The 26652-nt window shown below is 35.3% G+C and overlaps 1 protein-coding gene and 1 long non-coding RNA gene across 7 annotated transcripts in view; one reads left to right on the top strand and one right to left on the bottom strand.

Annotated features, from left to right (window-relative positions):
- The window catches only part of Znf407 (zinc finger protein 407), a 447403-nt gene that overhangs the window by 126106 nt on the left and 294645 nt on the right, over positions 1 to 26652 (top strand). The gene's annotated exons all lie outside the window — the stretch shown is intronic.
- Positions 1 to 26652, bottom strand: part of LOC109681066 (uncharacterized) — a 38507-nt gene that overhangs the window by 6846 nt on the left and 5009 nt on the right. Inside the window, exons 2-4 of one of the 2 annotated variants that reach the window (XR_012446972.1) lie at positions 23415 to 23527; positions 22515 to 22633; positions 16154 to 17278 (exon numbers count right to left, since the gene is read on the bottom strand). This is a non-coding gene — a long non-coding RNA (uncharacterized lncRNA). Of the gene's footprint in view, positions 1 to 16153; positions 17279 to 22514; positions 22634 to 23414; positions 23528 to 26652 lie in introns of those variants that run through there. The other variant, XR_012446973.1, reaches the window with a different exon arrangement.

Here is a 26652-nt window from a genome sequence, read left to right as displayed (position 1 = left end):
CTGGCTTTATGTATTAGAGAAGTATGTTGCTTCAGGTATAGACTTAGGACAAGTGAAAAAAAAAAACAAAAACAAAGAATTGTGGCCAGTTAGCTTTCTGCCTGCTGACCTTTTTCTTTTGGGACTCCATGATCAGTTCTGAAAGGGAGAGCTGGTTGCATCCCTTTCTGGGGAGCTGGCCTGGTGTGATGGCAGGTTCAGATCAGGCTCAGGAGTGTCCTCTCATTCTTCCAAGGTGGTTCTGCCAGCTTGTTGTATGGCTGCCACAACAGTAACCTCGTGTGCAGCTTGAGTGGTGAGGATTTACATGTGTGCTAATTAGAGTGGAATAAATGATTGGCTGTTTGCTGCATTGCCATAAAGAGTGCCCAGATGTACACACTACATGAACATAATGTGCCCGGGCATGGCGCATCAAAGTTTGTCAGCTGCATTACCTCAGCAAGCTTAGGGCCTGTCGTAGAGAATTTGCTGATAATCGTCCCCTATGATTTAGTGTCTTACTGGGTGAAAGTGAAAGACCTCAGAATAATGTCTTGGCAACAGAATTTTTGATCCTTTAGGAAAATAACAAAATATGCTTGAACTTAACTGGGAGTAATGAATAGATGACTTAAAGCTATGTATATTCAAATGATGATTTCTGTATTTTGAAATATTTTCCAGGAAAACAAATAAAATATCAACTAAATTGGCATAATTGAATAAATTTAATCTTCAAAAATTGCATGAACATCAGTCTTTAAGGTTAAATTAAGCCATGTTAAAACCACCCCTTCATATATCTCATGAAACATGTAATGATTTCACTGAAATTTTAAAACATTTTTCTAGAGTTTAAACTTTACTATGTACGTATTTAAAAATCCATAGTATATCCTTTTTTGTAAATGTAAAAGTAAGACCAAAAATCCCTGTTGGTTACATTTATACACAAAGTCTGTAATATCTGATTACTTTGACAAGTAATTTTGTAGTTACATGTTCATAATATTGATATGTTATTAATGTACAATGATTAAATGGCTAAGCTGTCACATTAAAGTTATGAGGAGGAGCATTTACCCAGCACGGCTAGGCAGGAACAAAGCCTGTCCATTCACAGGGAGCGTTATTCAATCTCCCTGCTCCTCTGAGATGTGAGCCTGATAGCATTGATTCTTAGCTTTGATAGTGCGCTGCACTTGAATGACCCAATACAGTTCAGTGATAAGGTTAAGTTAATTACTGTATCTGTGCAATGCAGCTTCCCCTTGATTACTGCTGAGAAAGATTTTGATGCCTTTTGCTTTAATTAAGCAAAAGGGAATGAACAGATATAATTGGTTTTTGAAATAATCCTGTCACTATCAGCGAGCATCATGTGTTTCCTCCAACTTTGTTACATGTACTTTTAGAAGCAAAATTTTGCAGAGGGAATGAAGTTTTTCTGTTGTATTCTATACTGAGGTGTTACCATCTTGAAATTAATGTGAATTTATGAGCAATTTAAGTAATACTTTTAAAAGAATATTGACCAAAATTTTTTTTGTAATTTCTCTTTAAAAGGATGATAGTTGTTTTGTGTGTTCATGTAAATATATACTAGTGATGTAACTTTTAAAATAATTCTGTGTTTGTGATTTTTTTTTTACCTGGTTTTGAATTAGGGCAGATAAATTTTGACTCTTAAATATAAACACAATATGTAGGCTTTCATGGTTTTTGCACATTATCTGTTTTGTATTTAATAGATTCAGTTAATCCTGCAGAGTTTATACAAACTAATAGAAAAATAAAAATGAAGAACAGCCATACAATTCTGGTGTAGCATAAGCTTCTAAATTTTATTTTTTCTCGTAGGAGTATTTGGTTGCAATGTATAATTACACATGTTCTTTGTGACCTCCTACCCCCCATGAGCATATTTAAAATATGTGAACACTGTGGTTTGGGAAAATGTTACAGTGTTTTACCTCTTTCCTTTGTAGGTACCCACTCCTTTTCCCACAGACATTCAAATACTGAATGTTGACTTTCTGGGTTGATGTCACAGTTGTAAGCTTAACTTTGGGATTGTCAACATTACCTCTTTTCTCTGAGTAATGTTACTGTAAATATACCTCATTCTAATGCTAGATTTAAATGAGATAACAAGAATACTTTTTTAGAAGTAAAGAGCTATACAAGTTTTAATATCTTCTTATTACCCAATACATCTTTCCTAATGTTCACTAGTTCACAAATTGACAAATTAGTTAATCATTGTGTTTGACTTTTGTTCTCTACATTTTAAATAAAAGTGAGAGATCCCAATGGCAAATAGAAAAACCAGCTCTTGGGCTAGGGTGTGGTTCAAGTGGTAGAGCACCTGCCTAGCAAGTGCAAGGCCCTGAGTTCAAACCCCAGTACCACCAAAAAAAAAAAAGAAAAACCAGCTCTTTGAATAGTCAAGCTTAGGGAGTGTTCATAAGAAAGAATAGTTATAGCAAAATGTGTGACAAATCCTTCATTGTGCTAAATGATTGAAACATCTTTTAAAATAACGCTCATGGTATTTTTTTTCTGATGTCCTTTCAGAATGACAGAACAGTTGAAAATGAATGAGGAATTAATTGTCTGAATCCATTCTCCATGGCCCTTGTTTCGTGGGGCAGGGGATGCATGCTCAAAATAAGTGACCTAAAATTTAAATTTCTGTTAGTTTCTAGTTTTAATCTTCATTGTTTTGTTTGGTAAAATAATACTCATCCTCCTTTCCCCAAAAAAGTGTCCAAATATTTTAGGTATGCCCATTAGAAAATGAAAAAACAACCCCAGGAAACATATGGCCATTTCATTTTCCTAATTCTTGGAACCTGCTATCACTGGAATATGGAATGTGGGGGAGGCTGCAGAAGCAGAGGTTAAGGTGATGTGATGTGAGAAGGATTCACCACTCTGAAGATGGGGCCTACAAATGTGGGTGTCTGCTAGAAGCTCAAAAGAGCAAAGGAAGGGAGTTACCCCCAAAGGAGTGCAGCCCCACTGACAGACATCCTGATTTTAGTTCACTGTTTCTGGGGTTTGAATTCTGAACTGTACATCTGTAAGATAAAATAAATGTGTTATTTTAAACCAATGAATTTGTGTTAATTTGTTACAGCTGCTGTAAATACAGTTATTTATCATTCAAAACAAAATTACTCATTTAGGCTCATTTAAGAATGAATCATTTTATTGATTTTACTTATTGTGAACTTCAGAATACTCTGGGTATGTGAATTGGCCTTTGCATGTATTATGCATGTGTCATAATGTAGGAAGGGCTTGGACTTGACCATTTTAGGCAGTAGTGTTTTGAGACCTTGTCTTTGACTTTTTTTTTTTTTGACAAATTTAAAAGTGTGGGTATTAGGGAGGCAGCTGTGCTTAAAGTTACACATTCATGGAGATGAACTGACCTCTAATTCTTAGTTATAGGCCCATGTTCTAGCTCCTGCATCTCTCACTTATAGGAAGGTAGAATTAGTGTCTTTGGCTGCAGAGGGATATGAAGTGACTTTTGATAATTGATGAGACAGTATGTGTATATTGCTTAGGAAATATGAAATGCTGTCTCAGCATGTATTAATGTTAAGATACCCAATAGCCTTTGGTTCCATTTCACACATGAGAACTGAGAGTGCTGCCAGAGCAGTGGTTAGGAAAGCTGAGTCCTGTCTTGGGTCCTCTAGAGTTGATAGAACTTCACACTGGTGCTGTATTGGTTTTCACTTTACTTTTCTTGCAAAACTAGACAGAGATGCTTCTTTTCTGTTTTTGTAGTCTCATTTGTAATCTTGTTTCAGAATGAGATTATAGTAATAGTTTGCATTTTCCCATTACTAATTTACTGCCTTTTGAAATTATTTTTATTGAACATTATGAGTTTAAATAAAACAATTATTTTGTCCATAAAATGCTTTATCTTCCCATATCCTTAATTCTTTTAAAATTAGTACAGAGTTATCAAACACTACCTTTGTACCGGGCATAAAAACTAGTGGACTACTTTCCATGCCCTGTAATCCTCAGTGACACCAGTGGACAGTTTCCAGATGATCCCATACTGGCTATAAACAGAGCAGGTGTCAAGAGTTGTGAGAACGTGGCAGGGTTGACTGGATTGGTCTGTGGAAGTTGCAGAAAATATCACAGAAACATTGAGGCCCCGTGATGGCTTTCTTTGTGGATATGAGTGGAAAGGGCACTTGTGTCAAAGGCAGCATGGGAAGGTGTGGTTGTGTGAGAGCCAGCCATCTGCCTGCTGTGCCTCTGGCAGGGCCTGAAGGGAAGACAAGCCCTAGAGGAAGAGATTTAGTTTGCAAAAGGCCTTTCATGCCATGTGCTGCGGTTTGTCCTTTTTTCTGTACTGCTGGTCAATCAGTCAAAGCCCTCACATCCTCAACCCTGGGATTTGTGTGCCACAAACAGAACTCAGTGAGGAGGGGAGGCTCTCCTGAGGAGGGCCAGCTGTACTAGGTTGGTACCCTTGAGCAGGGAGCCTGGCCATAGGCCGCACTTTCATTGGGGCTGATGATGGCCATAGAAGAGGGCATGAAGCACAGACACCTCTTTTTGTGAACATGATAAGACTGAGAGGCCAGCCAAAGGGGGAGGTGGGCAAGGCATTACTGAGTGGATTTAGAGGATTGCTGGAGACCACTGGCAGAAGGGCTGGAAGAACAGTTTTTGGGAAGGAGAGCAGTATGAATTTAGGTGTGTATTGAGCTTTCTATGTCTGAGTTATACAGAAACAGATGTGGAGATTGAGAGTGAGGTCCAACTGGCAATGTAGACAGGATGTCCCTGGCACTCCTGGGATTGCACACAGAACGAGGAGGGTAGGTGAGGAAGATCAGAGTTTAGTGGGGAAATTGAATAGAAATACAGGAAACCTGTGCAGGTTCCTTTTCTGTGTTTGGTAAAATGGCATCTGAAAAGTTTGTCAAGTCCTCTTAAGTAGCAAGTGTTGGAACAGAGAGGACCTATCATCCAATGCCTCTTGTAGATGTCTTCCTTACTGATGGCTACATTCCAGTGCTCTTTGCTTCATTTATCTGAGCATGCACAGTCAGTGATTGGCTATGTAATCTGTAAGTGTACTTGTAAATGAAAAATTCTGAGTCTCATACGTTATTCCAGGTTAAGAAAAGAGCACATGAAGGATTTGGGATAAAAACTCCAAGATTCTCCAGAATTTTAGGACTTTTTATTATTAAGTCTTAAATACATATTGAATTATCACTTTCATAAACTCCTTTCTGGTATTCTTTATTTTTGGGTACTGAGGCTTGAACTCAGGGTCTCATGGTTGCTAGGTACCCTACTGCTTTAGCCACTCTGTTAGCCCTATAAACTCTTTTTTGGAAATTGGGAAATGACATGGAGATAATTTTATACACTAAAAAACTAGCAGTGTTACCTGTTTGTTAAACACCTGAGGAAAACATAACAAATTTACCCAGAACATTTTAACATCATACTCTAATATATTGCAGTGACAATATACATTGTGTCATCATAGAGTGAAAACATAGCTTCAGTTAAATTTTAAATTGATAATGGAATTGTTTACATATATAACTACATATATATTTAGCAAAATATTTATTTCATAGATAGCTTTCTCTAATAAGAATACTTGATTTGGGCATTTGGAAAACTTGACTTAGTTCAACTTAGGTTGGTTTTTCTTAATATGTTAACATTATAATAAAAAGACTTTTGGTTTTAATATGGGGGGAAGTTTATCAAAAGTGAAATGTCTTCTTTCTGCCATCAAGACATAATATCTCCCAAATTTTGTAGTATGTTTACTATCCTACAGAGAATAGCCTATGTTTTAACAATACATGATTTCCTACTGTTTTATTACTGTTGGGCATGTGACAAGTGACACAATTGCAAATATTTTAAATTTAGAACAATTTACACCCTGTAGATAAGTTATTGTGTAATAGCTATTAATTTCTAAGTGACAGTTAATGGACTTGTCCTTTGAATATTATACTTAACATAATATAGCAGAACTAAAAGTAATGCTTGAAAGACATATGCCAGTATGTGACATTTCCTATAAGGTTTCTTAATAGTTGGGGCTTGTGTATTAACATTCGGAAATCTTAGTTATGTCTTCGCATACTGAGCTCTTTATATATTTCACCTGTGTATTTCCGCTGAGGTGGTAAGTTTTACTTTTGGATATACTATAGAAGAATTTCTTGAAAAGTTATTTTTTCACATTAACTGAAGTTTTAAAAATTAATTTGAACAATTTATTATAAAGAATTTTTTAACTCCTTTAATAAAATAGGATAGTCATAACTGGTAGTTTCATTTATTGTTAGAAAAATTGTAATTGCAAGAATTAACTTGTCATACCCCACAGCTCAGCAAAGTCACTTTTCCTAAGTCTGTGGTCACAGTATGTTTTTTGCAGTTCAGCATTTAGCTCTGTGGGATACTGATGGCTTCTAGGAAGAAAAGTACCAGGATGAGCAATTAAATGCAAAATGACAGCATAAAATATGATCATTGTGGTTATACAAAAGGCACATTTATAAATTTTGCAGATCACTGTCATTTTTCTACCCATATTTTCTCTTGCTTTGTTAGCCTAATAATTGGACTACAATTTATTTTTTCTTCAAAAAAATGAACATTTCTGTTTAATTATCCTGGTACTTGCTTATGTCTTTGTTGTTTTTTAGTTTTGAATAGTAATGAAAACTCTTTTTTACTATAATCTGAGATATTTTCAACATTATTTCAAAACTGAAGAGTTTTTAAAAGCAGTTGTATTATGAGTAAAATTTCTTACAGGTATTAGAATTTATCACATGTAGATTGAATAGTACTACCTGGAAAAAAAGTTTGCCAGTAGTTTGTTTCCTCATAATGTCAGGTAGTGTTTTGAAGTCTTATTTAGAACACAGTTTTCTGATTTGCTAGGAGGTAAAACAGCCAAACATGGACTCACAAGGAGGTAAAGAAACTAGGTGTATTCCCTTTGCTTTTTTGTTTGTTTTCTTGGATGGTGCAATGGATTAAACATAGGTCCTTATGCTCTACCACTAAGCCATCCCTCCAACCTGCATTCCCTTTGCTTTTCACATAGTGGAAGTGCTGGAAGTTCCAGGGAGGAATTCAGTCTGTTGCCAAGATTTTGAGTCCACCTTTGCTATGCTCCATTGTGAGCCTCGTAGGCACTCATGCCAGCCTTCTGGGCCTTACCTCGTGCTAACTACTCTATTCAAATTCTGCAAGTAAACCAGATGTCTTCCATTTATCTCTCGTGTCCTGCTTTCTTTTTACTTGTGTTTACATTGTCCCTTTTTCCCAGAATGCATTTTAAGCATTTGGTTAAATCCGGCATTACCTCTACCTCTTCTCTAAAGACATTCCTCTCTCTCACTAGTGAACAATTACATCTTTCTTTGAGTTGTTGTCCTATATTTTGTGGATCTATTAGTATTTTAATAAAATGTGCTTCACATGCAGGAAATAGCTTATGTGTTTGCTTTTTAAAAATCAATTCAACCTGTATTTACTGAAATTGAAATGTATGCTGGGCTAGGCTCTGGACTGTGTGGTGAAAAGGTATGTTTCTCCTGCTTGGGATGATCACATGGTTAGTGAAAATGACATGTACTAAGAACCACGGCAGGGACATGATGTACAGAATTGACTAATGAATGCCCTGGCAGAGTGCCTGATGCCTTCTCAGGGTTTTCTCTGCGGGGAAGGTGGCACAGCTGAGGGCCTGAAAGACGGTGTAGAGGAAAGCTACTGAGTGTCCCAAAGGTTGTGAATGGAGGTTGTTAAATTGACCTGAATCATTGAGGATTACCCTCATGCATTTTTTCACTTGTAATCATTTTGGAAAAATTAACCTTGTAGTTTCCTGTTTCTAGAAATCATTACATAATATGATTTCATACTCTTTTGGTGATTCAGGATTATCATTTTGTGTATATTGTCTTGATGGACTCTTAAGAAAACCATGTTCTTGGCATATTTGACCTGGAAAAGACTGTTTTCAAATGCCCGAATGATCCCTAAATGCTTTTTAGTTCTTCTGTCTGTTCTCTGTAATTCTCCTCCTCTATCCATTTGGTTGCTATCAGTAATCTTGTCTGTAGTAGCACAGTTGCTGTGTGTTATTTGCCATCAGTGAGAAGGCAACAAAGCAGGTTTCCAGCGTGTATTCATAAAGAGTTATGGGTCTGAGTCAGGAACTTTGATACTCTAATCATAGCACTTAATCAAACATGGTCTTTTAAAACATACTTTTGCTGCTCTAATATTGCATTATTTGTGTGTGATGGTTGAGGCATTAATGTTTCCATTGCACTCACATTCCACTGTTTTTCCTCACTGGGATCTGTGTTTTAGCAGTTAACAAAGCTTATTTTATTCAATTATTCTTACATATGTTACTGCAATTCTAATATCACAGGAGGCATATTTTTTTGGGTTGTGATTTTGAGTAAGTGAATGTACATCAGTTTTACCCTATATTTCATTTTATTTTTGGTGGTCCTGGGGTTTGGACTCAGAACTTCCTGCTTGCTAGGAATGTACTCTTACTGCTTGAGCGACTCGGCCAGCCCAGTTTTTATTTATTAATGGAAGCAAGTTCATAAATGTTCAGTTTAGGAATCACTGATACCCTGTGAATGGATTGCTCCATTTATTTGGCAGTAAAGCAACTCCAGGACAGTTTCAACCAGTCTTTATTTAACTGAATGCCTTATGTACATTCAGCTTTCCATATTCATGGCAAAAATAACTTTTGAGTCCTTATCCCCAAGGAACCAAGAATCTAGTAGGTGAATGAAATTAAACAAATAGCACAAATTTCTGCAATCAAAACATTCTAATCATAAAAATCATTAAAATATGAAGACTGGTTTTAAATAATCATTAAGTTGTCCTATACAAAGCAATGTATCAGTAACTTTTGTAGCTTATGTTAGTATGGTTAACTTCACATATGTTGAAATTGATGACATTTTCAGCGGCATTATTGTTTTCACTGCAGTGCTTTCTGTTAAATGGCTTTCTGCACATTTTCAGCTCAGATGTGCGTTGGGAAACTGCAATAACATTAAGAACCTTATTTATTTATTTGTTTTCTTGTGATGCTGGGGATTGACCCCAGGGCCTCATGCAAGCTAGGCTAGCATTCCAGCACTTAAACCATGCCTCTAGCCTCCCCTCCCCTTTTTTTAACCGTGGTTTTAAAATAGGATCTCCCCAAGTTTGTCTGTGCTGACTTTAGCTTGTGATCCTCCTGCTCCCACTTCTTGAGAATATAGGCATGTACCAGGTTCAGCTATAACCTCAAGTACTTTAAACTATAGGGTAAACTTTATTTTACATAGATTTTGTAGATCGGTGGCTATATTTTAGAATTGAAGCAACTAACTCAAAAAGTTTATATCATGTTGAAGTATTTATGGTAGCTAGTATTTTATTAAACTGTCTTCTAAATACTGCTTTCATTTTTGGTGATAATACTAGCCAAATAAATAAAAAGGAAGTGACTATATTTCTATGGCAAAATTAGGAAATGTTTTGGGTGATAATTCAGAGTTGTACAAAAAAGCTCATTATTAACTAGCATGTATATTATGTAATACATATTAATATAAGTAATAATAATTGATTTAATGAATATATCCGTAGGAATTGAAGATCAAAAAGAGATGATTGCTAGTTCGTGAATTTTATTTATTGCAATTATTATAGTTGATGGTATTTATTAGTAATAACAATTAGATGAAACTATTTTGGGGTAGTAAACTATTGACTTTATATACATATGCCATCTGTTAACTTTTATTTTCATCTTTGCCTGTAAAATGAAAACATTTTCTTTATGTATGCCATTGAAAATTGTGTGTGTGTGTGTGTGTGTGTGTGTGTGCATATGCATCCATATACCTGCATGTATTTTAGTATTTCCAAATTGGCTCAAGTGATTGATTCTAATGCAATGTTTTTTCTTGAATTTTAGGTATGTAAAAATTATGTATAAAGATGATATTAATCCAGGTGCTTGTGGCTTACACCTATAGTCCTATCTACTTGGAGGTAGAGATCAGGAGGATTGAGCCCCAAGGCCAGACTGGGCAAGTAGTTTACCAAAATATGCCACACATGAAAAGGACTGGTGGAGTGACTGTCTAGCAAGTGTGAGGCCCTTAGTTCAAACCCCAGTACTGCCCCAAAAAATGATATTAAAAGTCAATACCTTTTATTTCCCAGTACAATTACTTCATTAAGGAAGAGTCTGTTTTCCTTAGAATTGGGTTGGACAGCAGGATAAGTCAAGATTGTGCTTTTGAGTTAGATGGTGACATTTGTTTCCTGTTTAAGTTTTACAATAGCTGATTCTATTAGAGTATATAGACATGATATATTCAAGATAAATCAAAGTATAAAATTTACTTATTTTCAGCATAACCATTCCTACTTTCAGTAATAAAACTGAGTTATATATATAGACCTAAAAGCAACCTATGAAATATGAAATCATTTTTCTTATATAGCCATCATTAAACAGTTTGTGTGACAAGTTTTTATAGTAAACCTGTTAAGGTTTTCTTCCCTTATATTTGATTTAATTTTACCATTTAAAATACACAAATAAATAGCTTATTCTTAGGATTTTTTAAAAATAAATTGTAACCTTCTCATATTTACAGAATTTCTTCACCTTTTAAGTTTTACTGTTTACTTTTGAAACAGATGTTTAAGGCTCATTTACTTTTAATACTTGTCCAACTATGTGAAAAGTACTTTGTACTTTTTATGTTGTCTATGTAGTTTCATATTTCAGTAGGCAATGTAATGTCATTGAAGTCTATAGTAGTTCAAGCAAAATTTAATAGTGTTTTGTTAAAATGTGATTGAATACAAAATTGATGGAGTGGCCCATTTGTATCCTAGTTGGATGTTGATTTCTGCTTGCTTTTGTTTGGTGGTTCTTGGAGTTGTACTAAGTGTTTCATGTTTGCTAGACAGATGCACTACCACTTCAGCCATTCCTTCAACTTTACATTTAGAGTAGGGTCTTGCCTTTATGCCTGGGTGATCCTCCTCTTTACACTTACTGAATTGCTGGGAGGACAGGTGCATGCCACCATGCCCAGCTATTTGTTGAGATGAGGTCTTGCTAACTTTTTTGCACAGGTTGGCCTCAAACTTTGATCCACTTGCTCTCTGCCTCCCCAGTAGCAGGGATTATAGGTGTAAGCCACCTGTAAAGCCATTTTTGCTTGGATCCTTCTATGAATGGTTCTCATTTTTCCTTGAGGTCAGGGAGGATACCAAGGAGGTTCTTTTATGTCTGTAATATTCTTGTGGACAGTGTGTTTTCAGCTCTTTATGGGGGTGTGGGAGGCTGATGATTAAATACTGGTAGTATTTAAAGTAGAACAATTTCTACTTTAGTGACATGAAGAGATTTTTCCTTCTTTCCAATTTGAGTCACTAGTACCCATTCAGGTTCCTTTGCTTCTGATCTCTAGGATTTTCATTGTCTGCTTTCATACATTCTACATCCAAGAATCATAGCTAAGAGTGCAGTTTAATTACAAGAACTGTGATGCATCTTCTCATCAAATAAGAATGATTTCAGCCAGTCCCTCACACAACATATTTACTGGGTGGCGAATTTTATAGGACCAACCATCCTGCCTGAATCATTAGGGTCAGTAAGTTATGCCTAAGCCTGGGAAGTACATATTCTGTGTGGAAAGAATAACTGCCTTTGATTATCAAAATCAAAAGCCAAGCAGGGTGTTAGGATGCAGGAACCAAATTACATAGACATATGAAGCAGCAATGTACCAGGTAGGATTTTTTAAAATATATGTTAATGTATCGACCTTAATTTACCCACAGACAAATTTTTATTGACATGATTTGTTAATAGTGACCCCTTTTGTCCTTCTTATTAGGACAGTTAAGGTATAACCTTCATGTGGAGTTAAAGATACTTAAGATGCCTCTGGTATGTAGTGTGGATTTGGAAAAGAGAAGGAAGAGTAGGTGGGGATACCAGTTTGGAGGCTTGCTTCCATTTATTGGGGAGGTGATGAAGGCTTGGAAAGAGTATAGAAGTGGGGATAGAAATACAACATGGACGTAAGAAATATTAGAAGAAACTGCAGGATTTGGCAATTAATTTGAAGATGGAAGTAAAAGAGATACGCAAAATAAAGATAATCCTAAAATTTAAGGTGACTAATTGAGAGAATTTTTAGGGAGTTGAGCATGAAGAGATTAAGTTGTTTGGAAATTTGATAAATGAAATGCCCTATTCTATGAGATGACCCACACGATACAATTTATAAAGGTATTCTTTTGGCACATCCTGCTCTGTGCTTAGATCTTGTCCTGTCAGTAGCTATCCTTTCTGCTTTTTGCTTAATTTTCTCACATTAAAAATTACTGTATTCCTGTCGAGAATATTCCCATTCAAGTTGAGATGTGAAAGATCATCCACCTCCATTCAGGAAGTTGTCGGATAGACTTCTGAGGTGGAGAGAAAAGTTGGAACAAGGTGGACTTGATCTTATTCTCCTGGCAAGGGTCCTGGGAGTGTGAATGTGAGAGCATGCTGCCTGTGAAGGAACGGCATGCACAGAGCATGGGAGGGTCTTCATATAGGTGCATGGATTGAGGCAGAAGAGTGAAAATGGGGAGGAAAGAGGTAAAACAAACAAAACAAGGAGAGTGCCTAGGGAACTGCAAGGACTAGATATCAGCCAACAGTGTTGAATGATAATGACTTTAAAAAAATCATCAGAAGAGGACTGGAGGAGTGGGTCAAGTGGTACAGTGCCTGCCTAGCAAGTGTGAAGCCCTCAGTTCAAACTCTAGTTCTGTTCCCCCCTGCCAAAAAAAAAAAAAACCCACCAAAATCCAAACAAAAACCAAACAAACAAATCCAGGAGCAAATAAAACAAGGAAGGGTACTCCTGGAGCCTCTCCTTTGGTACAATTCACTGTCACTTCTGTTTTGTGCCCTCTGCTGCTTTGAAGACCAGCACACCCAGGGCAGGCTTTGATCTGAATACAGAATTGAATGCAAGATCTTTTTATGGTCAGTGCCCAGTGTTTACTTTAGAGATAATTTATTGTTTCTACAAAAAAGAGGCACATGCTACTATGGAAGGACAGTACTTGGAAGAAGACAAGCAATAGTTTGATGTTATTTATTGTTTAATGAACTTCTACTGTGTCCATGGAGGAAATATTGGTCATGGCAAAGGAGGAGATTTATCAGGGAAATGAGAAATTGCCTGGATACTGGGCTAACCATTCTTGTAGTCAGTTTGATTTCTTCTATTTTTCTTACTCATTAATGAATCATTGTGTAGTTCCTGTTCTCAGCTAGAGAATAGCTCAAATAGCATGAAATCTTGTTTACTAGATGCTGCACAGAAGGGGATCTTTTTCTCGAGTGTTCATTGGTTCCCTCATTTAATTCAGTTGCTGTGAATTTGTTAAGTGTTTTTAGGACACTTTCGGTCAGTGGGATAGAAGCTTGCGTCAACCCATTAGTAAGTGTGATATATAAAGGCCATACGCAAAAACAATGTGACTTGGTATAGCCCTTCTGTACTTACTTGGCATCAGCTTAGAATATTTGCTCACATTCAGTAAGACATAAGCATGGTAGGAAATTACTTTTTTATACTATGGTTAGAAGCAGTTGTAAGAGCTATAAAATGCTTGTGAGATAGATTTGGTTGGCAATATTGAAAGGTAATTAAAATTTTTATTAACATATATTCTAGAAAATACTGGGTTTCATTATGACATTTTCATACTTGTATATAGTCTGCTTTATTATATTCCCCTGTGTTTTCTCTCTTGGCCCCCAAACCACTGGTCCCCCGAAAGAGATAATTAAATTGTGAAATTTGATACTAGTGTGTATGTATGTGTGTGTATTACATTGAAGTTCTGAATGGCCTCTTAGAAGGTGACAGTTATTGATAATTAAATGGAAAATGGAGTGTGGTATACAGTGATCTAGTACTCATTCCACTAATGCCTCTAGAACACAGTGGATATGGTGCTCTCCTGGTTCTCAGGGTCAGGAGTGTACCTGACAACCCTATCTGCTTTAAGTCAAGCTGTGAAAGAATTGTGCATCGGAAGTGATATGCAATTTTTGACATTCGTGAAGTTCTGCATGTTACTTGTGGTTTGTAATATTCTCACTGTGTTTCCTCACACTTTAAAAATACTCTTTATCATGGATTCTCTAGCTTGAATGTTTTTAAAAACATAGATTATATTACCAGTGAGTATTAAAATGCAAGAAATGTCCACCTTGTATGAAAAACTAGCACCAAGACAAATCATTTAACTCAGTCATATTGATGGTTGAATGTTCCACTTTTGCCCTTCACTGGAGAAAAGAAGCAGTCACTGCCTTGTGTTTTGTCACTATCTGAAGTAGCTGTTGTTCTTCACCAAGCCTTGTGTCTTTCTGAATCTGCATTTACTTCATTTATGATCTGGCTTGCTGCTGCTTTTAGTTTTTCTATCACTGGTAACTTCCTTGGCCTTGCCCTTTCGTGATCTTGTATATGTAATGGATTTAACTTGTCACTGTATGCTGTTCTGCAGAGACCATTGACACCTTTGACTTTTGACTAAAACTGTTGTTGATCTAGACATGTATTCCTTTTTTCACTATCCTCCAAAGGGTCCCCTAGGTTTGTGGAAGGAATGATTTACTATGTCATGGTATTCCAAGTGCAGATTCTGTAGAAGGAAGGTTTAAATGAGCATTTTGGCTAATAGGTCATCAAGTATAACATAAAGAGGACAATGCCCATAAACATCATTTGTGAGCATTGTTTATCAGTTTTCTAGGTTTGTTTTCCTGAATAGGCTGCACATTAGCATTTTATTTTTATTATTGTTGTACTGGGAGTATATCGTGACATTTACAAAATTTCTTACAATTTATCATAGTTGAATTCACCACCGCTATCATTCTCCTTTATACCCTCTCCATCCTTAAGCAATTTTTTGTTTTTGTCACTATTGGAGTTTGAATTCAGGGCCTCATGCTTGCTACTCTGCTAGCCCAGTATTTTCAATGAAAGATATTTTATTAAAAAGTATGCATGGGTTTAGACTTAACTTTAAATCTTAATTATGAGACATATCATTTCTACTTTGATCTCTTTCCACCTTCCCTTCCTCCTTCCTCCTTCCTCTGTCTTTTTAGGTGAACAGACTTTTTGATGAATTATTTTCTGGAGAGTCTTTCTTTGCCTGTCTCTTTTTTTCATACCTAGAAGACAAAAGCAAATGTTGCTACTTTTTATGCACAGTGTAAATCCCCAATACTTAATAAAAGTGTTTAAAGTATCACTGCACTTATTTTGGGTATTGGTTTAGCAATTTATGCAAAAATTGAAAACTGGAAATTAAATATTTTAAAATCAGTCTAAGTAGAACTATATAAAAATTAAATTTGCCCAAAAGAGGGCTACTCCACAGAGTTATAAGTTGCCTTTAATTGTGAGAGGTGTTGCCTTGTTGGTATAACTCAGAGGAGACATTCATTGAGCTGGGCTAGGTGAATAAAATCCCATCTGGTTCTATGATCTGATCATTCTGTAGGTTGACCAATTCATGAATATTTTTATGTACATTTATGACATTTCATTAAAGTCAAACAAAATGGTCCACTTACTTTTAGTAAGTGAAAAATACCAATTCCTTTCTCATTTCTTGGAATGAATTTCTAAGCCTTTTGAGGTTAAACTCACTTAATGAATTGCAAACAGGTTTTCAATTACTAATTAGGTAGAGCAATAAAGTCAGAAAACTTTAATTTCGACTGTACCTATTTTGGGAAGATAAGTGTACTAAGCACTGCTAATTCATTTTCCAGGTCTTTTATTTTATCCTTAATGGGTATTACTAGACAGCCTTTTCTCCTAATGGTCATAGCTTATTGTACATATGCAGAAAGATGGCAAAATTATGGAGGTGCAACCATCAAACTCTGTGTGTTCACTTCTCTCCACCTGTTTTAAAGTCACATGCGCATGTGAGTGTGTGTATTATTTATTTATTTCATTATTTATTTAAAATCTAAGTGTTTCCATGATGTTACATTTTTTAACCTATTCAATATTTACAGAGTAATTTCAAAATACACTGAATAATTAAATGTCTTATCAGTTTAATTTTCTGTTACGTTGTTATTTAGGTCAATTTAAGCATCAAAATAGTTCCAATTGTAGACAAATTTTAGTATACTTTGATTTAAAATTAGTAGTTACACACAGGCTTATGGTTCTGTTCCACAAATGTTTAACTCAACTTACTGTCAGCTATTAACTAACTAGTCACAGAGACTAGTTTTTGTCTGTAGCTTTTTCTATGAGATATAGTAAGCTAGGTAATTTAAAGTCACCTAATGTAGTTTTAAATTACTGTATTAGAAAGGTGCTTTATCCACTTCATTAGCTTATAGAAAAATTTGAAATGCTGCAATAATTGTAAATTACAATATGTAATAAATGCTTAAACCTTTCTATACTAAGTACTCTTAACAAATTGAAACATTTTAGCAACATTAAATCATTCATTGAGTACATATTGCCAGAAACTTAATGTTATGCTTCATTTTTTATTGTAATATTTTTTCTTAAATAACCTGTAATTTTAAAAAGTGTTATCATTCCTTTTTCTCTGTCTCCCATCATTAGATTTAGAAAAGCACTAAAATGTAGAAAACCTGGATGTTGTGTTTAGAGTTTTCTATTTCTGTTGAGGAAGTATCAGTCTGAATAGTATCTCTTTTCAGTGAGTCCTGTGCAGTGATCGTAGCATTTCCAGAGTCTTGTGATATGTGAATGTCTTTTGTCATCCACAATCATGTTAATACTTGGGAGCCTGCACTATTGGAACTGAACTATGCTTCTTTGCTGCAGGTCAGCTTTCATGGACAATTAGTGTCCTAACAGGACTTCGGTCGCAAGTTGTCCCAAGTATTTACTGTAAAGACATTATCCTGTAGCTGAGCAGCCGTGCTGCCTTGGCCTCATCTCCTGTGAAGCGTTCCATGTTAGCTTTTCCTTTGAGACAAGTTGAGCAACTGCTCCATGTTCCATGCCTGGAATCTTTATATTTTGGTGAGAAGCCTTAGGCCCTTCAGATTTCCTGGGTTTTTTTTTTTTTTCTCTTTTTGCTCATCTTGTTTGCTCTTGTCCCCTCTTGGTAACTGTCAAAGAACCACATTGGGTTATTCTTCTGACAGGAATGAAAAGAATTATCTTCCTGCTGTTTGGCTCTGTGTCAGTATCGACAAGTTGTACGTGTTTGACACTCTATGAGGTGACTGGTTCCAGCAGTATGCAGAAATAAACCAATAAATCTTCCATGTCACTCTACTCATTGCTACTTGATTGCTCCTTTTACTCTGCATATCACCATGGAAACAAACATTTCTAAACAAGGTTTTCCCCAAAACCATACAATTATACAGGCCCTTGAAAATGTAAACCACTGTACCACAATTAGCCTTCTAAGATTGTCAAGTAATACCTGCAAAAACTATTTTCGGACATTTCAGTTTTATTGTATCACTCTTTGTCTTTTCGTTTTGGAAAGTTATTTCTATTCATGGTCACAGAATTCTTTTTTCTTTTTCTCTCTTTTTTTGTGACAGCATCTTCCTGTGTAGCCCCAGGTGTCCTTAACTTTGTGGTACTCCTGCCTCAGCCTCCCAAGTGCTGAGGATACAGGTATGTGCCACCACACCTGGAAGTTGCAGATACTATAATAAAAATAATATCTTTATTGTAATAGTTTTCTTTTCCATAGGTACATAATCTTTCATAGATTTTTTAATTTGAAGAATTATTGCAATTCATTGTCATCAACAATGATACTTTCATGTAACAGGAAATAAAGAACCTGAATGGCCTTACCTGATACATGAATGTATGCCTATTTTTGTTTGTGTTTATAATTTTGGTTTTAATTCCTTATCTTTTGTGAAGAGAAAAAAAGTGATGCACTTATATGTTTATCTAATATTATGTGTATTTGATTTACTTTATAATATGCCTCGAAATAAGTTTTATTTAAAATCAGTAATTCTCAATAGGCAGAAATTTTAGCTTGTAAAAGATCCCAGGTTATATCAATAAGGAAAATGTGAGTTTTGGGATCCCTAGATGACATGTACAAACAGGGTTGGGATTTATTTTCACTGTTTCTGAGTTCAAGAATGTCAGGGAAATTACTCATCTCAATATTATTATTTTCTTTATTTGATAGTTTCTAATGTATAACAAACAAGATTTCTTTCTGGTATAGTAATGCTTTTCTGTCTGTTAAAACTATGGGTTACTTCCCTAGTGCCAAATATTTAATACTTTAAGAAGTGAAGATTGACTACATTGTCTTCTATAGCCAGATAGAGTGATAGAACATTGTTTGATATTAAACTAATATTTTTCTTTAGCACCTAGCAGTGGGAAAGGTCTGTTTCTTTAGTCCCTTTTTTTTTTTAATACTTTTAAAAGAACCAAATGAAGGAAATACTGTAGTTTAAATCTAATTTTCTGGTGTTGGGATATCCTTTAATTTAAATTGGTATTTGATTTTGATCCTCCTATTTAAAATTCCAAGGCTTTATGTTGTGTGATATGTGTGGAATATTTTCTAAGACTTACTATGTTTTTGTTCCACAGCTATTAGCTAATACAATTAAGGTCAGCAAGTGGGCCTCATTTTAATTTAGCAAATATACTAGTTTTAAATGGATATGTGCTAAAGAAAGAGACAATTCATTTCACTTGTGAGAAGTGTAAGCCGTGATAAATGATTTTCCTTTACAAAATTCCCCATCTCTGAGGCAGTATTAGTTTTTACTTTAATTACCGGCTGCCGTAATGTTTCCTATCCATAACTGTCTGCAGAATAGACTGTTTCTGAGCAGAGGGTATGGCCTGTTTACTCAACCGTTGAGAAGAGGGCCCAAGTTCTACCAAGTCTGAACTGCTGCACAGGAGAGTGTCCTTCATTTAAATATTTAAATATTAATGTTTAATTGTATAGGCAGAAAACTTCAATGTCATTTTAAGGATATGCAACTTTGCCAGAGAGCCTTTGTCTGTTGCCAACTTTGGAGTTTTGCCTTGAATCTTAACATGTTTGGGAGGGATGCAGCCTTGCAGCCATATTGGAAGTTTGCTTATACCCATCTTTTCCTTTGTTTTTTTTTTCCTCCCACATTTAAAAAATAATAACAGAAAAGTTGTTGTCAGTGGTGGCTCTCTCAAAAATGGCTTAATTGACAGTAGCTGAAAATGACCAGAATGACACTAACAACTAATTGATTACAATAATTACGCAGTCTTTGGCTAGTTTGTATTGGCAAACTCTATGTAGTCCTGGAATAAATGTGAACTTGCAGAATGCAAGGAAAAGGTCATTCTCATTTGCATGATAGGCTTCATTAGAATATGCTAAAGACAAGACCTAGTGTTTTGTGACTTCAGGTGATGAATGGCTACCATATTACGGTGCTACATGAAAGCATGTTTCAGTCACTTAATTTACATGCTTTCTTTTTAATTTCCAGAAAAATCTTTTAGGTTACAGCAATAAGAAGCTGACTTATTGTGCTTTGTACTGAATTATTTGCAGAATGTGTTTTTTTGAAATGCCAAAATCTTTTAGGAAGTACTTTGAAGGATATTTCTAAAGGTGGGAGTAGAATAATTATAAAGCATTTCTATAGTAGATGTTTTAGTGTTACAACTTTTGTTATTCATTAAAGAAAATGGTTTTTCAGTGTTGTTTGAATAAAATATAGGTTATTCATTGTAGCTGTAATTTTAGATTTTAGCTTATAGTCTTCAGTGTTCTACAGACTTATGACCCAGTAGTGCCTTATGGCATCCTTGAATGCATTGATTTTCACTTTAATATAATGCAGTTTTATCACTTCATTAGATTTCCCCTTAACATTTATGCTTAATTCGTACTGTTTCTGTACTGAGGATTATTTAAACATATGAAGTGGAGGTATAGTTGGTACATGATGTCTGTTTTTTGCTTAAAACCTGCACACACAGGATTCCCTTCCCCAGTCCCTCTTGTTTTGAGACAAGGTCTTGGCCTTGAAGTGATTCTCCTGCCTCAGCCTCCCAAATACTGGGATTACAGGCATGTTTTACCACAACCTGCTGTCAGTGGTTTTCATGACATTTGTTTAGGGTAGAACTTGTACTGTTACATGAAAACAAAAGAACAATTCTCTGCATTCTATCTTAATGCATATTTTTAAGTTGAGAGTTATGTTTCCTATTATATAAATGTCCTCATTTATTTTCTGTGATCATATAGCAATGGCTCCCATTAGTTGTCATTACCCTTGCATTCTCATTATGAGAGAGAAATAGTCCTGGCTCCTAAAAGTGTCTTTATGAGAAGTATCCACTCCTAATTAGCAGTTACTATAAACTGTTGGAACATAGGGTTAACACTTCTTATATATGTTGCTATTGTAAAGTTTCTTCATCTTTGAGATGGCATTCTTCCTAGTAAAAACCATGTTGAGAATGAAAACGTGGGCAGTTTTTTTTCCTCTTATCAAATGTGGTTTTGTAGTAAAATCATACAATGAGCTTGCACAAGCTTTTTAAAATATCATCTCTGCCACTGAATAGGGCTATAATTTATTTATTCAGGAATGTTGGAGGCATTTTTGATTTATTTGTTTTTAGAGAAGTTTTGCTGAGGGAGATAATGAGCAGAGCTAGTGTTAATCATTTACTGTGCAACTCTAAAGAATAAAAATTGTGCATATCTTTAGCACTGTTGGGGAAAGTAAATTCACTCAATGCTAATGGTCTATCTGTGTAATTTTGAAAAATAGTGTCTTGCTCTGGAGAAATGTAATACACTGTGGTTTACTAAATTGCAAAGTAATCAATACAAAATTAGAAATGTGTATGTACACATGTATTAAGTAATCATGATTATTATCTGTGAAGATGAATAATTAATTTGTTATTGTTCAACACCATAGGCTACTACCGTACTTTCTCTTATTTACCTTTAGGAATATATTTAACGAAGAGCCACAGGTGTGCACATGCCTGCTTGCATACCACAGAGACATGTACATGTACATCTTTAGGAACATGTTTTGAAAGTATCAGAGATTGTTTTTTATTATATGATAGTTTTGTTGTAACATTGACTTTTAACTTACTGGGTAGATGGTACATTTTTTAGATTTTTAAGGATCCTATTAAAATTAACTGTAGGTATTAATAATATTAATTATTCATGACAGAGCAACTTCTATTTTTGTTATATTTGAGAGCATTTATTTAAAGGTGTGTAAAGCACAATGACAATTACTTCAGATCTCTGAATATGTTTTATATTGAATTTATGACAGTTTGCTGTATTAACTTAAAAGTCAGTTGAATTTATGAAGATAAGAGTTTTAATAGTGAACCTTGAGGATGGATTAAAAAAACCTGATTCTGGTGATAGCATATAAGAATATGAGAGCTTTTTGCTTTTTTTTTTTTTTCTCCTCCCTTTCCAATTAAGAAGGAAAATTTAGGCATGATTTGCCTGTTGCTTCTTTTTATACAGACAGAACAGCATAGAATTCATCCTGACTGTGCCGGAGGATGGATACCGGAATTTCTGAGCCCATTTTTGAATGTATCATAGAAACCATAAAATTCTTTAAAGACATTTGGAAAGATATATGAGCTTTACTGAAGTAGTGAAAATACATGAACTGTTTAATGTAAAGAATATATTCTTGAAAATATTTGGTATCTTGAGTTACTTATTCAAATAATTGCATTCAGCTTTTTATGTTAGGACGTTTAGTAACTTACTTTAGGATGACATCATTCTTTGTAAGTTTGCAATGTGGCAGGTGGCTCATTGTACTTTCTTAGATTTAAGGCAGTCCAAATCATAATCCAATGTGATTTTTTTTAGCATACTATTTTGCCCTGGTGTCCTAACGACATTTGGTGTGTTTCAGTGAGATTAGCAGAAAAATAACCTTATTCACTGTTACATTTTTATATCTCAGTGCTTGTAGTTACTTGCTTTGCATTTTTTAGTGCCAATACATTTTTTCCTTGCCATAATATGTATGTCTTCCCTGATTAATAGTTCCTCTTGCCCCAAGAATTTATTTCCTCAAAGCTGTGGTATATGTCAGATGATTATTTTCAATATTAAAATTTGGAGAAATCGAGCAGGGAATGCTCACAGTATTCACTTTTTCATGATTATTAATGTCTCCTCCAGAGGTGGTAATGGGACAGGCAGGAGGAGGAGTGGGCACCTTGCTTTCTTTTGCTCCAGTTCCTGGAGGATAAAGTGCTAAGAATGGTGCATTGAGTTCCATGCTTCTGTAGCTAGCTAGCAACTGAATGGTCACTGTCATTGACACCAGTGCTTACCTTTCAGGGATGCTCTGACATTTGGGCTGCACTTCCTTCACTTCTTTTAAAGCCAAAGCCTAGTGTAACCTTGAGAACATGCTTTTGATCGCCCTTTTCAAAGCTGGGCTCTTCAGTTTCTAGAAGAGAGTACATGGTTGTGAAAACATTCACTGAACTCCAGAAATTCACTGTGGTATAGTACTAGCAGCAACTATAGAAATTTATAACATAGTCCAACATGTGTTACTTTTTTAGATTAAGAAACTTACACGTGGGACTGGGATGTAGCTCGGTGGCACAGCGCTTGCCTAGCATGCGCGAGACCCTGGGTTCGATCCCAGCACCAAAAAAAAAAAAAAAGACAAAAAGAAACTTACATGTTCATGTAAAAAATTAAAAAAATATAGAATGAAATGACTTAGGAAAACCACTTTTATAGTGTTCTGAGCATTGAAGTAAAGGCAGCTTTTGCATATGAAATATATATGACCAAGCCCTCAACTAAAACTTTTTTTATTATACTTTTTCTTTATAGAGCTTCAGTTTAGAATATACCAAGTCAGTCTTCTGGGAAAATATTAAGTATGCTTTATTAATTTTCTGTAGCACTGTTCTTCATTACCACATAGGGACTTGGCCCTCTGTGTGTATCAGTTCCACATTCGTGGATTCAATTGACTGGGGACTGAACATATTTGGGGAAGACTTGTATTTGTACTGAACATATGATAACTCTCTTTTGTAATTATTCCCAACACAAGTAGAATTTTAAGACTACTTACATTCTTGTAGCTATGGTAAGTAATCTAGAGGTGACACACTATGTTGAACAAGATGAGTGTTAGTGGGATGGGTCACCACTCTGGTCCCTGTCACTCCCTTCCAGTGAAAGCCCAGCTGGATGTTAAACTTACTTACCTGATGCTGTAGGCTTGCAAGTGAGAACCTGGAATGAAGTGGAGTTTTCAGAGGGAAAGAAATCGGGTCATTCTTCCTGGAATTCTGCATCAAGTGTAAAGATGAGACAGTAACTGGAAGAAATATTGTAAATTAATGTTATGGAATAATTCTTTATGTAGTAACATCTTTAGCTTTTTACCAAGTTTGGGCATCAAACCCTTGTCTTTTATTCTTCACCTTTCCTTGCTTTACTGTTGTTTTAGTAGAAAGAAAGTTATAAGACAAGAAGTGAAAATATTCCCAGAGAATATGATTGTGATGAAAGAACCTACCCCTTTCTCCCTTGCAGTGCTGGGGATGGAACCTAGGGCCGGCATGCTATAAAAGTCTAGCTGTCAAAAATGGACTAGTATGTAAGGGGATTCTAACTTTCCCTCACTAACTATAACATTTAAGAGGAGTGTAAAAAGTATAAAAAGACAAGTTCTGAAAGAATTTGAACATTTGTCCTCAAAAGTCCAGTGAGTTATAACCCTAGCTACTTGGCAAATAGAGCTGTAGAGGATGGCAATTTGAGTCCAGCATAAACAAAAATTGTGAACCCTCTACAGCATCTCAGCAAGCCAGTTGTGGTTGTTACCCCTGTAATCCAAGCTATGCAGGAGGCTTAGGAAGGATGATTGCAGTTTGAGGCTGGCTGGGCCCAAAGCTTGAGACCTATCTGAAAATTAGCTAAAGCCAAAAGGGTTGGGGGCTTGCTGCCTGGCAAGCACAAGACCCCAAGTTCAAACCTCAGTGCCATCCAAAAGAAAAACAAAGTTCAGTGAAAAATAATTTGAAGAAAGATGAGACCAGTAACTTAATGAGGTTGAGAAGGGAAATTGCTGAATTCAACTACTTTTTTCTCTAAAACTTGCAATTTTATTTGGCTCAAACTAGTATTTTCAGAAATAGTCTGAGTCATGCCTTTTTTTAGCTCTTAAGTTTTTTTAAATTTAGTATTCTTTGGGATTTATTTTAGTTAAAATGAAAGCACAACAGTAAAATGCTTATCTTTTTTGTAAACTAGATCTTAATAGTTTAGAAAGAGTTGTAGACTATTTCTTTTTTAGAAATTCATTCTTTGGTTTTTTGCTTAGTTGTGGAATGTAGCTCCAGTATCTCATATTATTTATCTGCTCAAGTTTCTTCACTAAGACAACTACCTGAAAGCAGAACAGCTTCATTCCTGTTGTCAAGGCATCTTGCTTTCTACCTCATCAGTGCTGTGGTTTTCATAAGAAACAGCATTGTTCCCTAGGACACAGCAGGTCTTCAGCCTGTCTGTCTGACTTTAGAGCAGCAATAGGTATTGAGGCCTGGTAGGATTCTTTCTAAAAACAGCACTGTAAATAGGTGACACCACAGTGAACAGAGCAGCAAGAGTGGGCAGGTAGAAGAGCATGGGTTCCTGAGTTGTCAGGAGGGAGAGCTTGATAGTGGGATGCTGAATGTGTAGTGCATTTGGGGTAATGGAGGTTGCCTTCAGATTGGATGCTTGGCCAATGAGCTATAGTGGTGGTTCATCCACTAGGTTGGGGGGTCCAGACAAGGGCGCAGTATGGGAGAGAAGGTGGCACATTTTCTTTATTGTACTGAATTAAAAATGATCATTCAAAACATACAGTAGCACCATTTTTTTCTTTCTGTTTGATACTCAACTGGTAAGGGAATGAATGTGGTTAGTCAGGATCTATCCTTTCTTGTCAGGTTGTGTGTGTTTGTACATAAGATATTTCATTTTTTGCTTGATGTTTTGGTTCTTTAGTTGTAATATAATACGATAATATCTAAATATCATGTTTATAAATAGGAAATTGTCTGAGTTAAATTACAAAATCAGATAAGGACTGTTGTAGGGTTCTAATTTGAAGTATATAATATTCCTTTTTAGGATTGGTAGTGATGAAATCCTAATGAGTTGTCACTGTACTAAGTGAAGCTCTGAAGCTCCCTAATTGGTGTTCATACAGGTATTTTTAATGGAAATAATCTCTTGAAATCTAAAATGTTGTGAAAGAAGTTTCCCTACATTACTTCTGCCTCTGTTTGGAACATTGTGTTTTCTTAGCTGTTTGTATATACTGTCTATTGTTTTTAAAATGTTGATATTTTGTGATTTTACTATGTGCTTTCAGCTGTTATGGCAAACACATTTTTTTATGTTTCACATTTTTTCAAACTGTGATATGTTTTACAGTTAATTGGTACTTAATTTGGTGGTTCTTTTTAACATGTGGAATGCTGTTATTCAATCAGTAGAGTATCTCAGAATTGATGTTCTCACAAAATCAAATAAATGCTGACTATTAAATATTATGCACTATAGAAGACTTTTATTGTTGTCTTGGGCCCTTTTGACTAGTTAACTCCAACATTGACTCTGATTTCTTACTGTACAGTTTTGCTTTAACCTCAGCTGGAAACACTTATTTTCCTATCCTTCAGGCAGTAAATAAACTCTGAAAATTTATTAATGAACCTATTATCCCCTTCAGAAATATTCTCTTCCTCTGTTTCATGCTTAGTGAAATGATCCCCACTTGTTTGGCCTTCGTTTCTCTAAGTAAGTGGGGAGCTCCTGTGGGGTTCGGATCTGCTCCTTGGTCTTTATGTATCCAGTGCTAGCATCAGGAAGTGGTCCATCTGGGTACCAAAGTGGGCTGGTGGTTAGACTCATGACCTCTGATCTGACCCGTGGCCAAAGTCAGTTTTTGGGATGACCTGGAATTTCTGTGGATGTGTATAGAACTGTACTTCCATTGTCACTACTGTAAGTTTTGGTATCTAGTATAGATATCTTTGTTACTTTTTTAAGCAGCATGAGAATGGTGGGATTATTAAGAATAATTTACATGCATTTATTACTTTCTTAGATTATTAAATTGAGATCTCCATTATATAATACGTGCAAATTACTGAAAAAATAAATAACAATTTGAGCATAATCTCACAATTCTGTAGTAATCACAATGAACTTTCAGATTTTATGTACATAATTTACTTTTTGTACATTTTTTATATGGCATGAAGTAGAAAAGTTATTTCTTCTAAATTGTGAAATGTTTCTCTTTAGTCATTTTAATGAAAATTTTGTATGTTGATATTTTTATTGCAGGTTTAACTTACCTTTAAGGTTTTTTTCAGTTTATTTTGGTCTGAGTATTAGGTTTAAATTAAGATCTTTTAAATTCAGTCTGTCATGAAGAGAAAAGTT

This window comes from Castor canadensis, chromosome 4 (genome assembly GCF_047511655.1).
Source record: "Castor canadensis chromosome 4, mCasCan1.hap1v2, whole genome shotgun sequence".
NCBI lineage: Eukaryota > Metazoa > Chordata > Mammalia > Rodentia > Castoridae > Castor > Castor canadensis.
The sequence above is the reverse complement of the archived record's forward strand: the minus strand, read 5'-3'. Positions and strand labels throughout refer to the sequence as shown.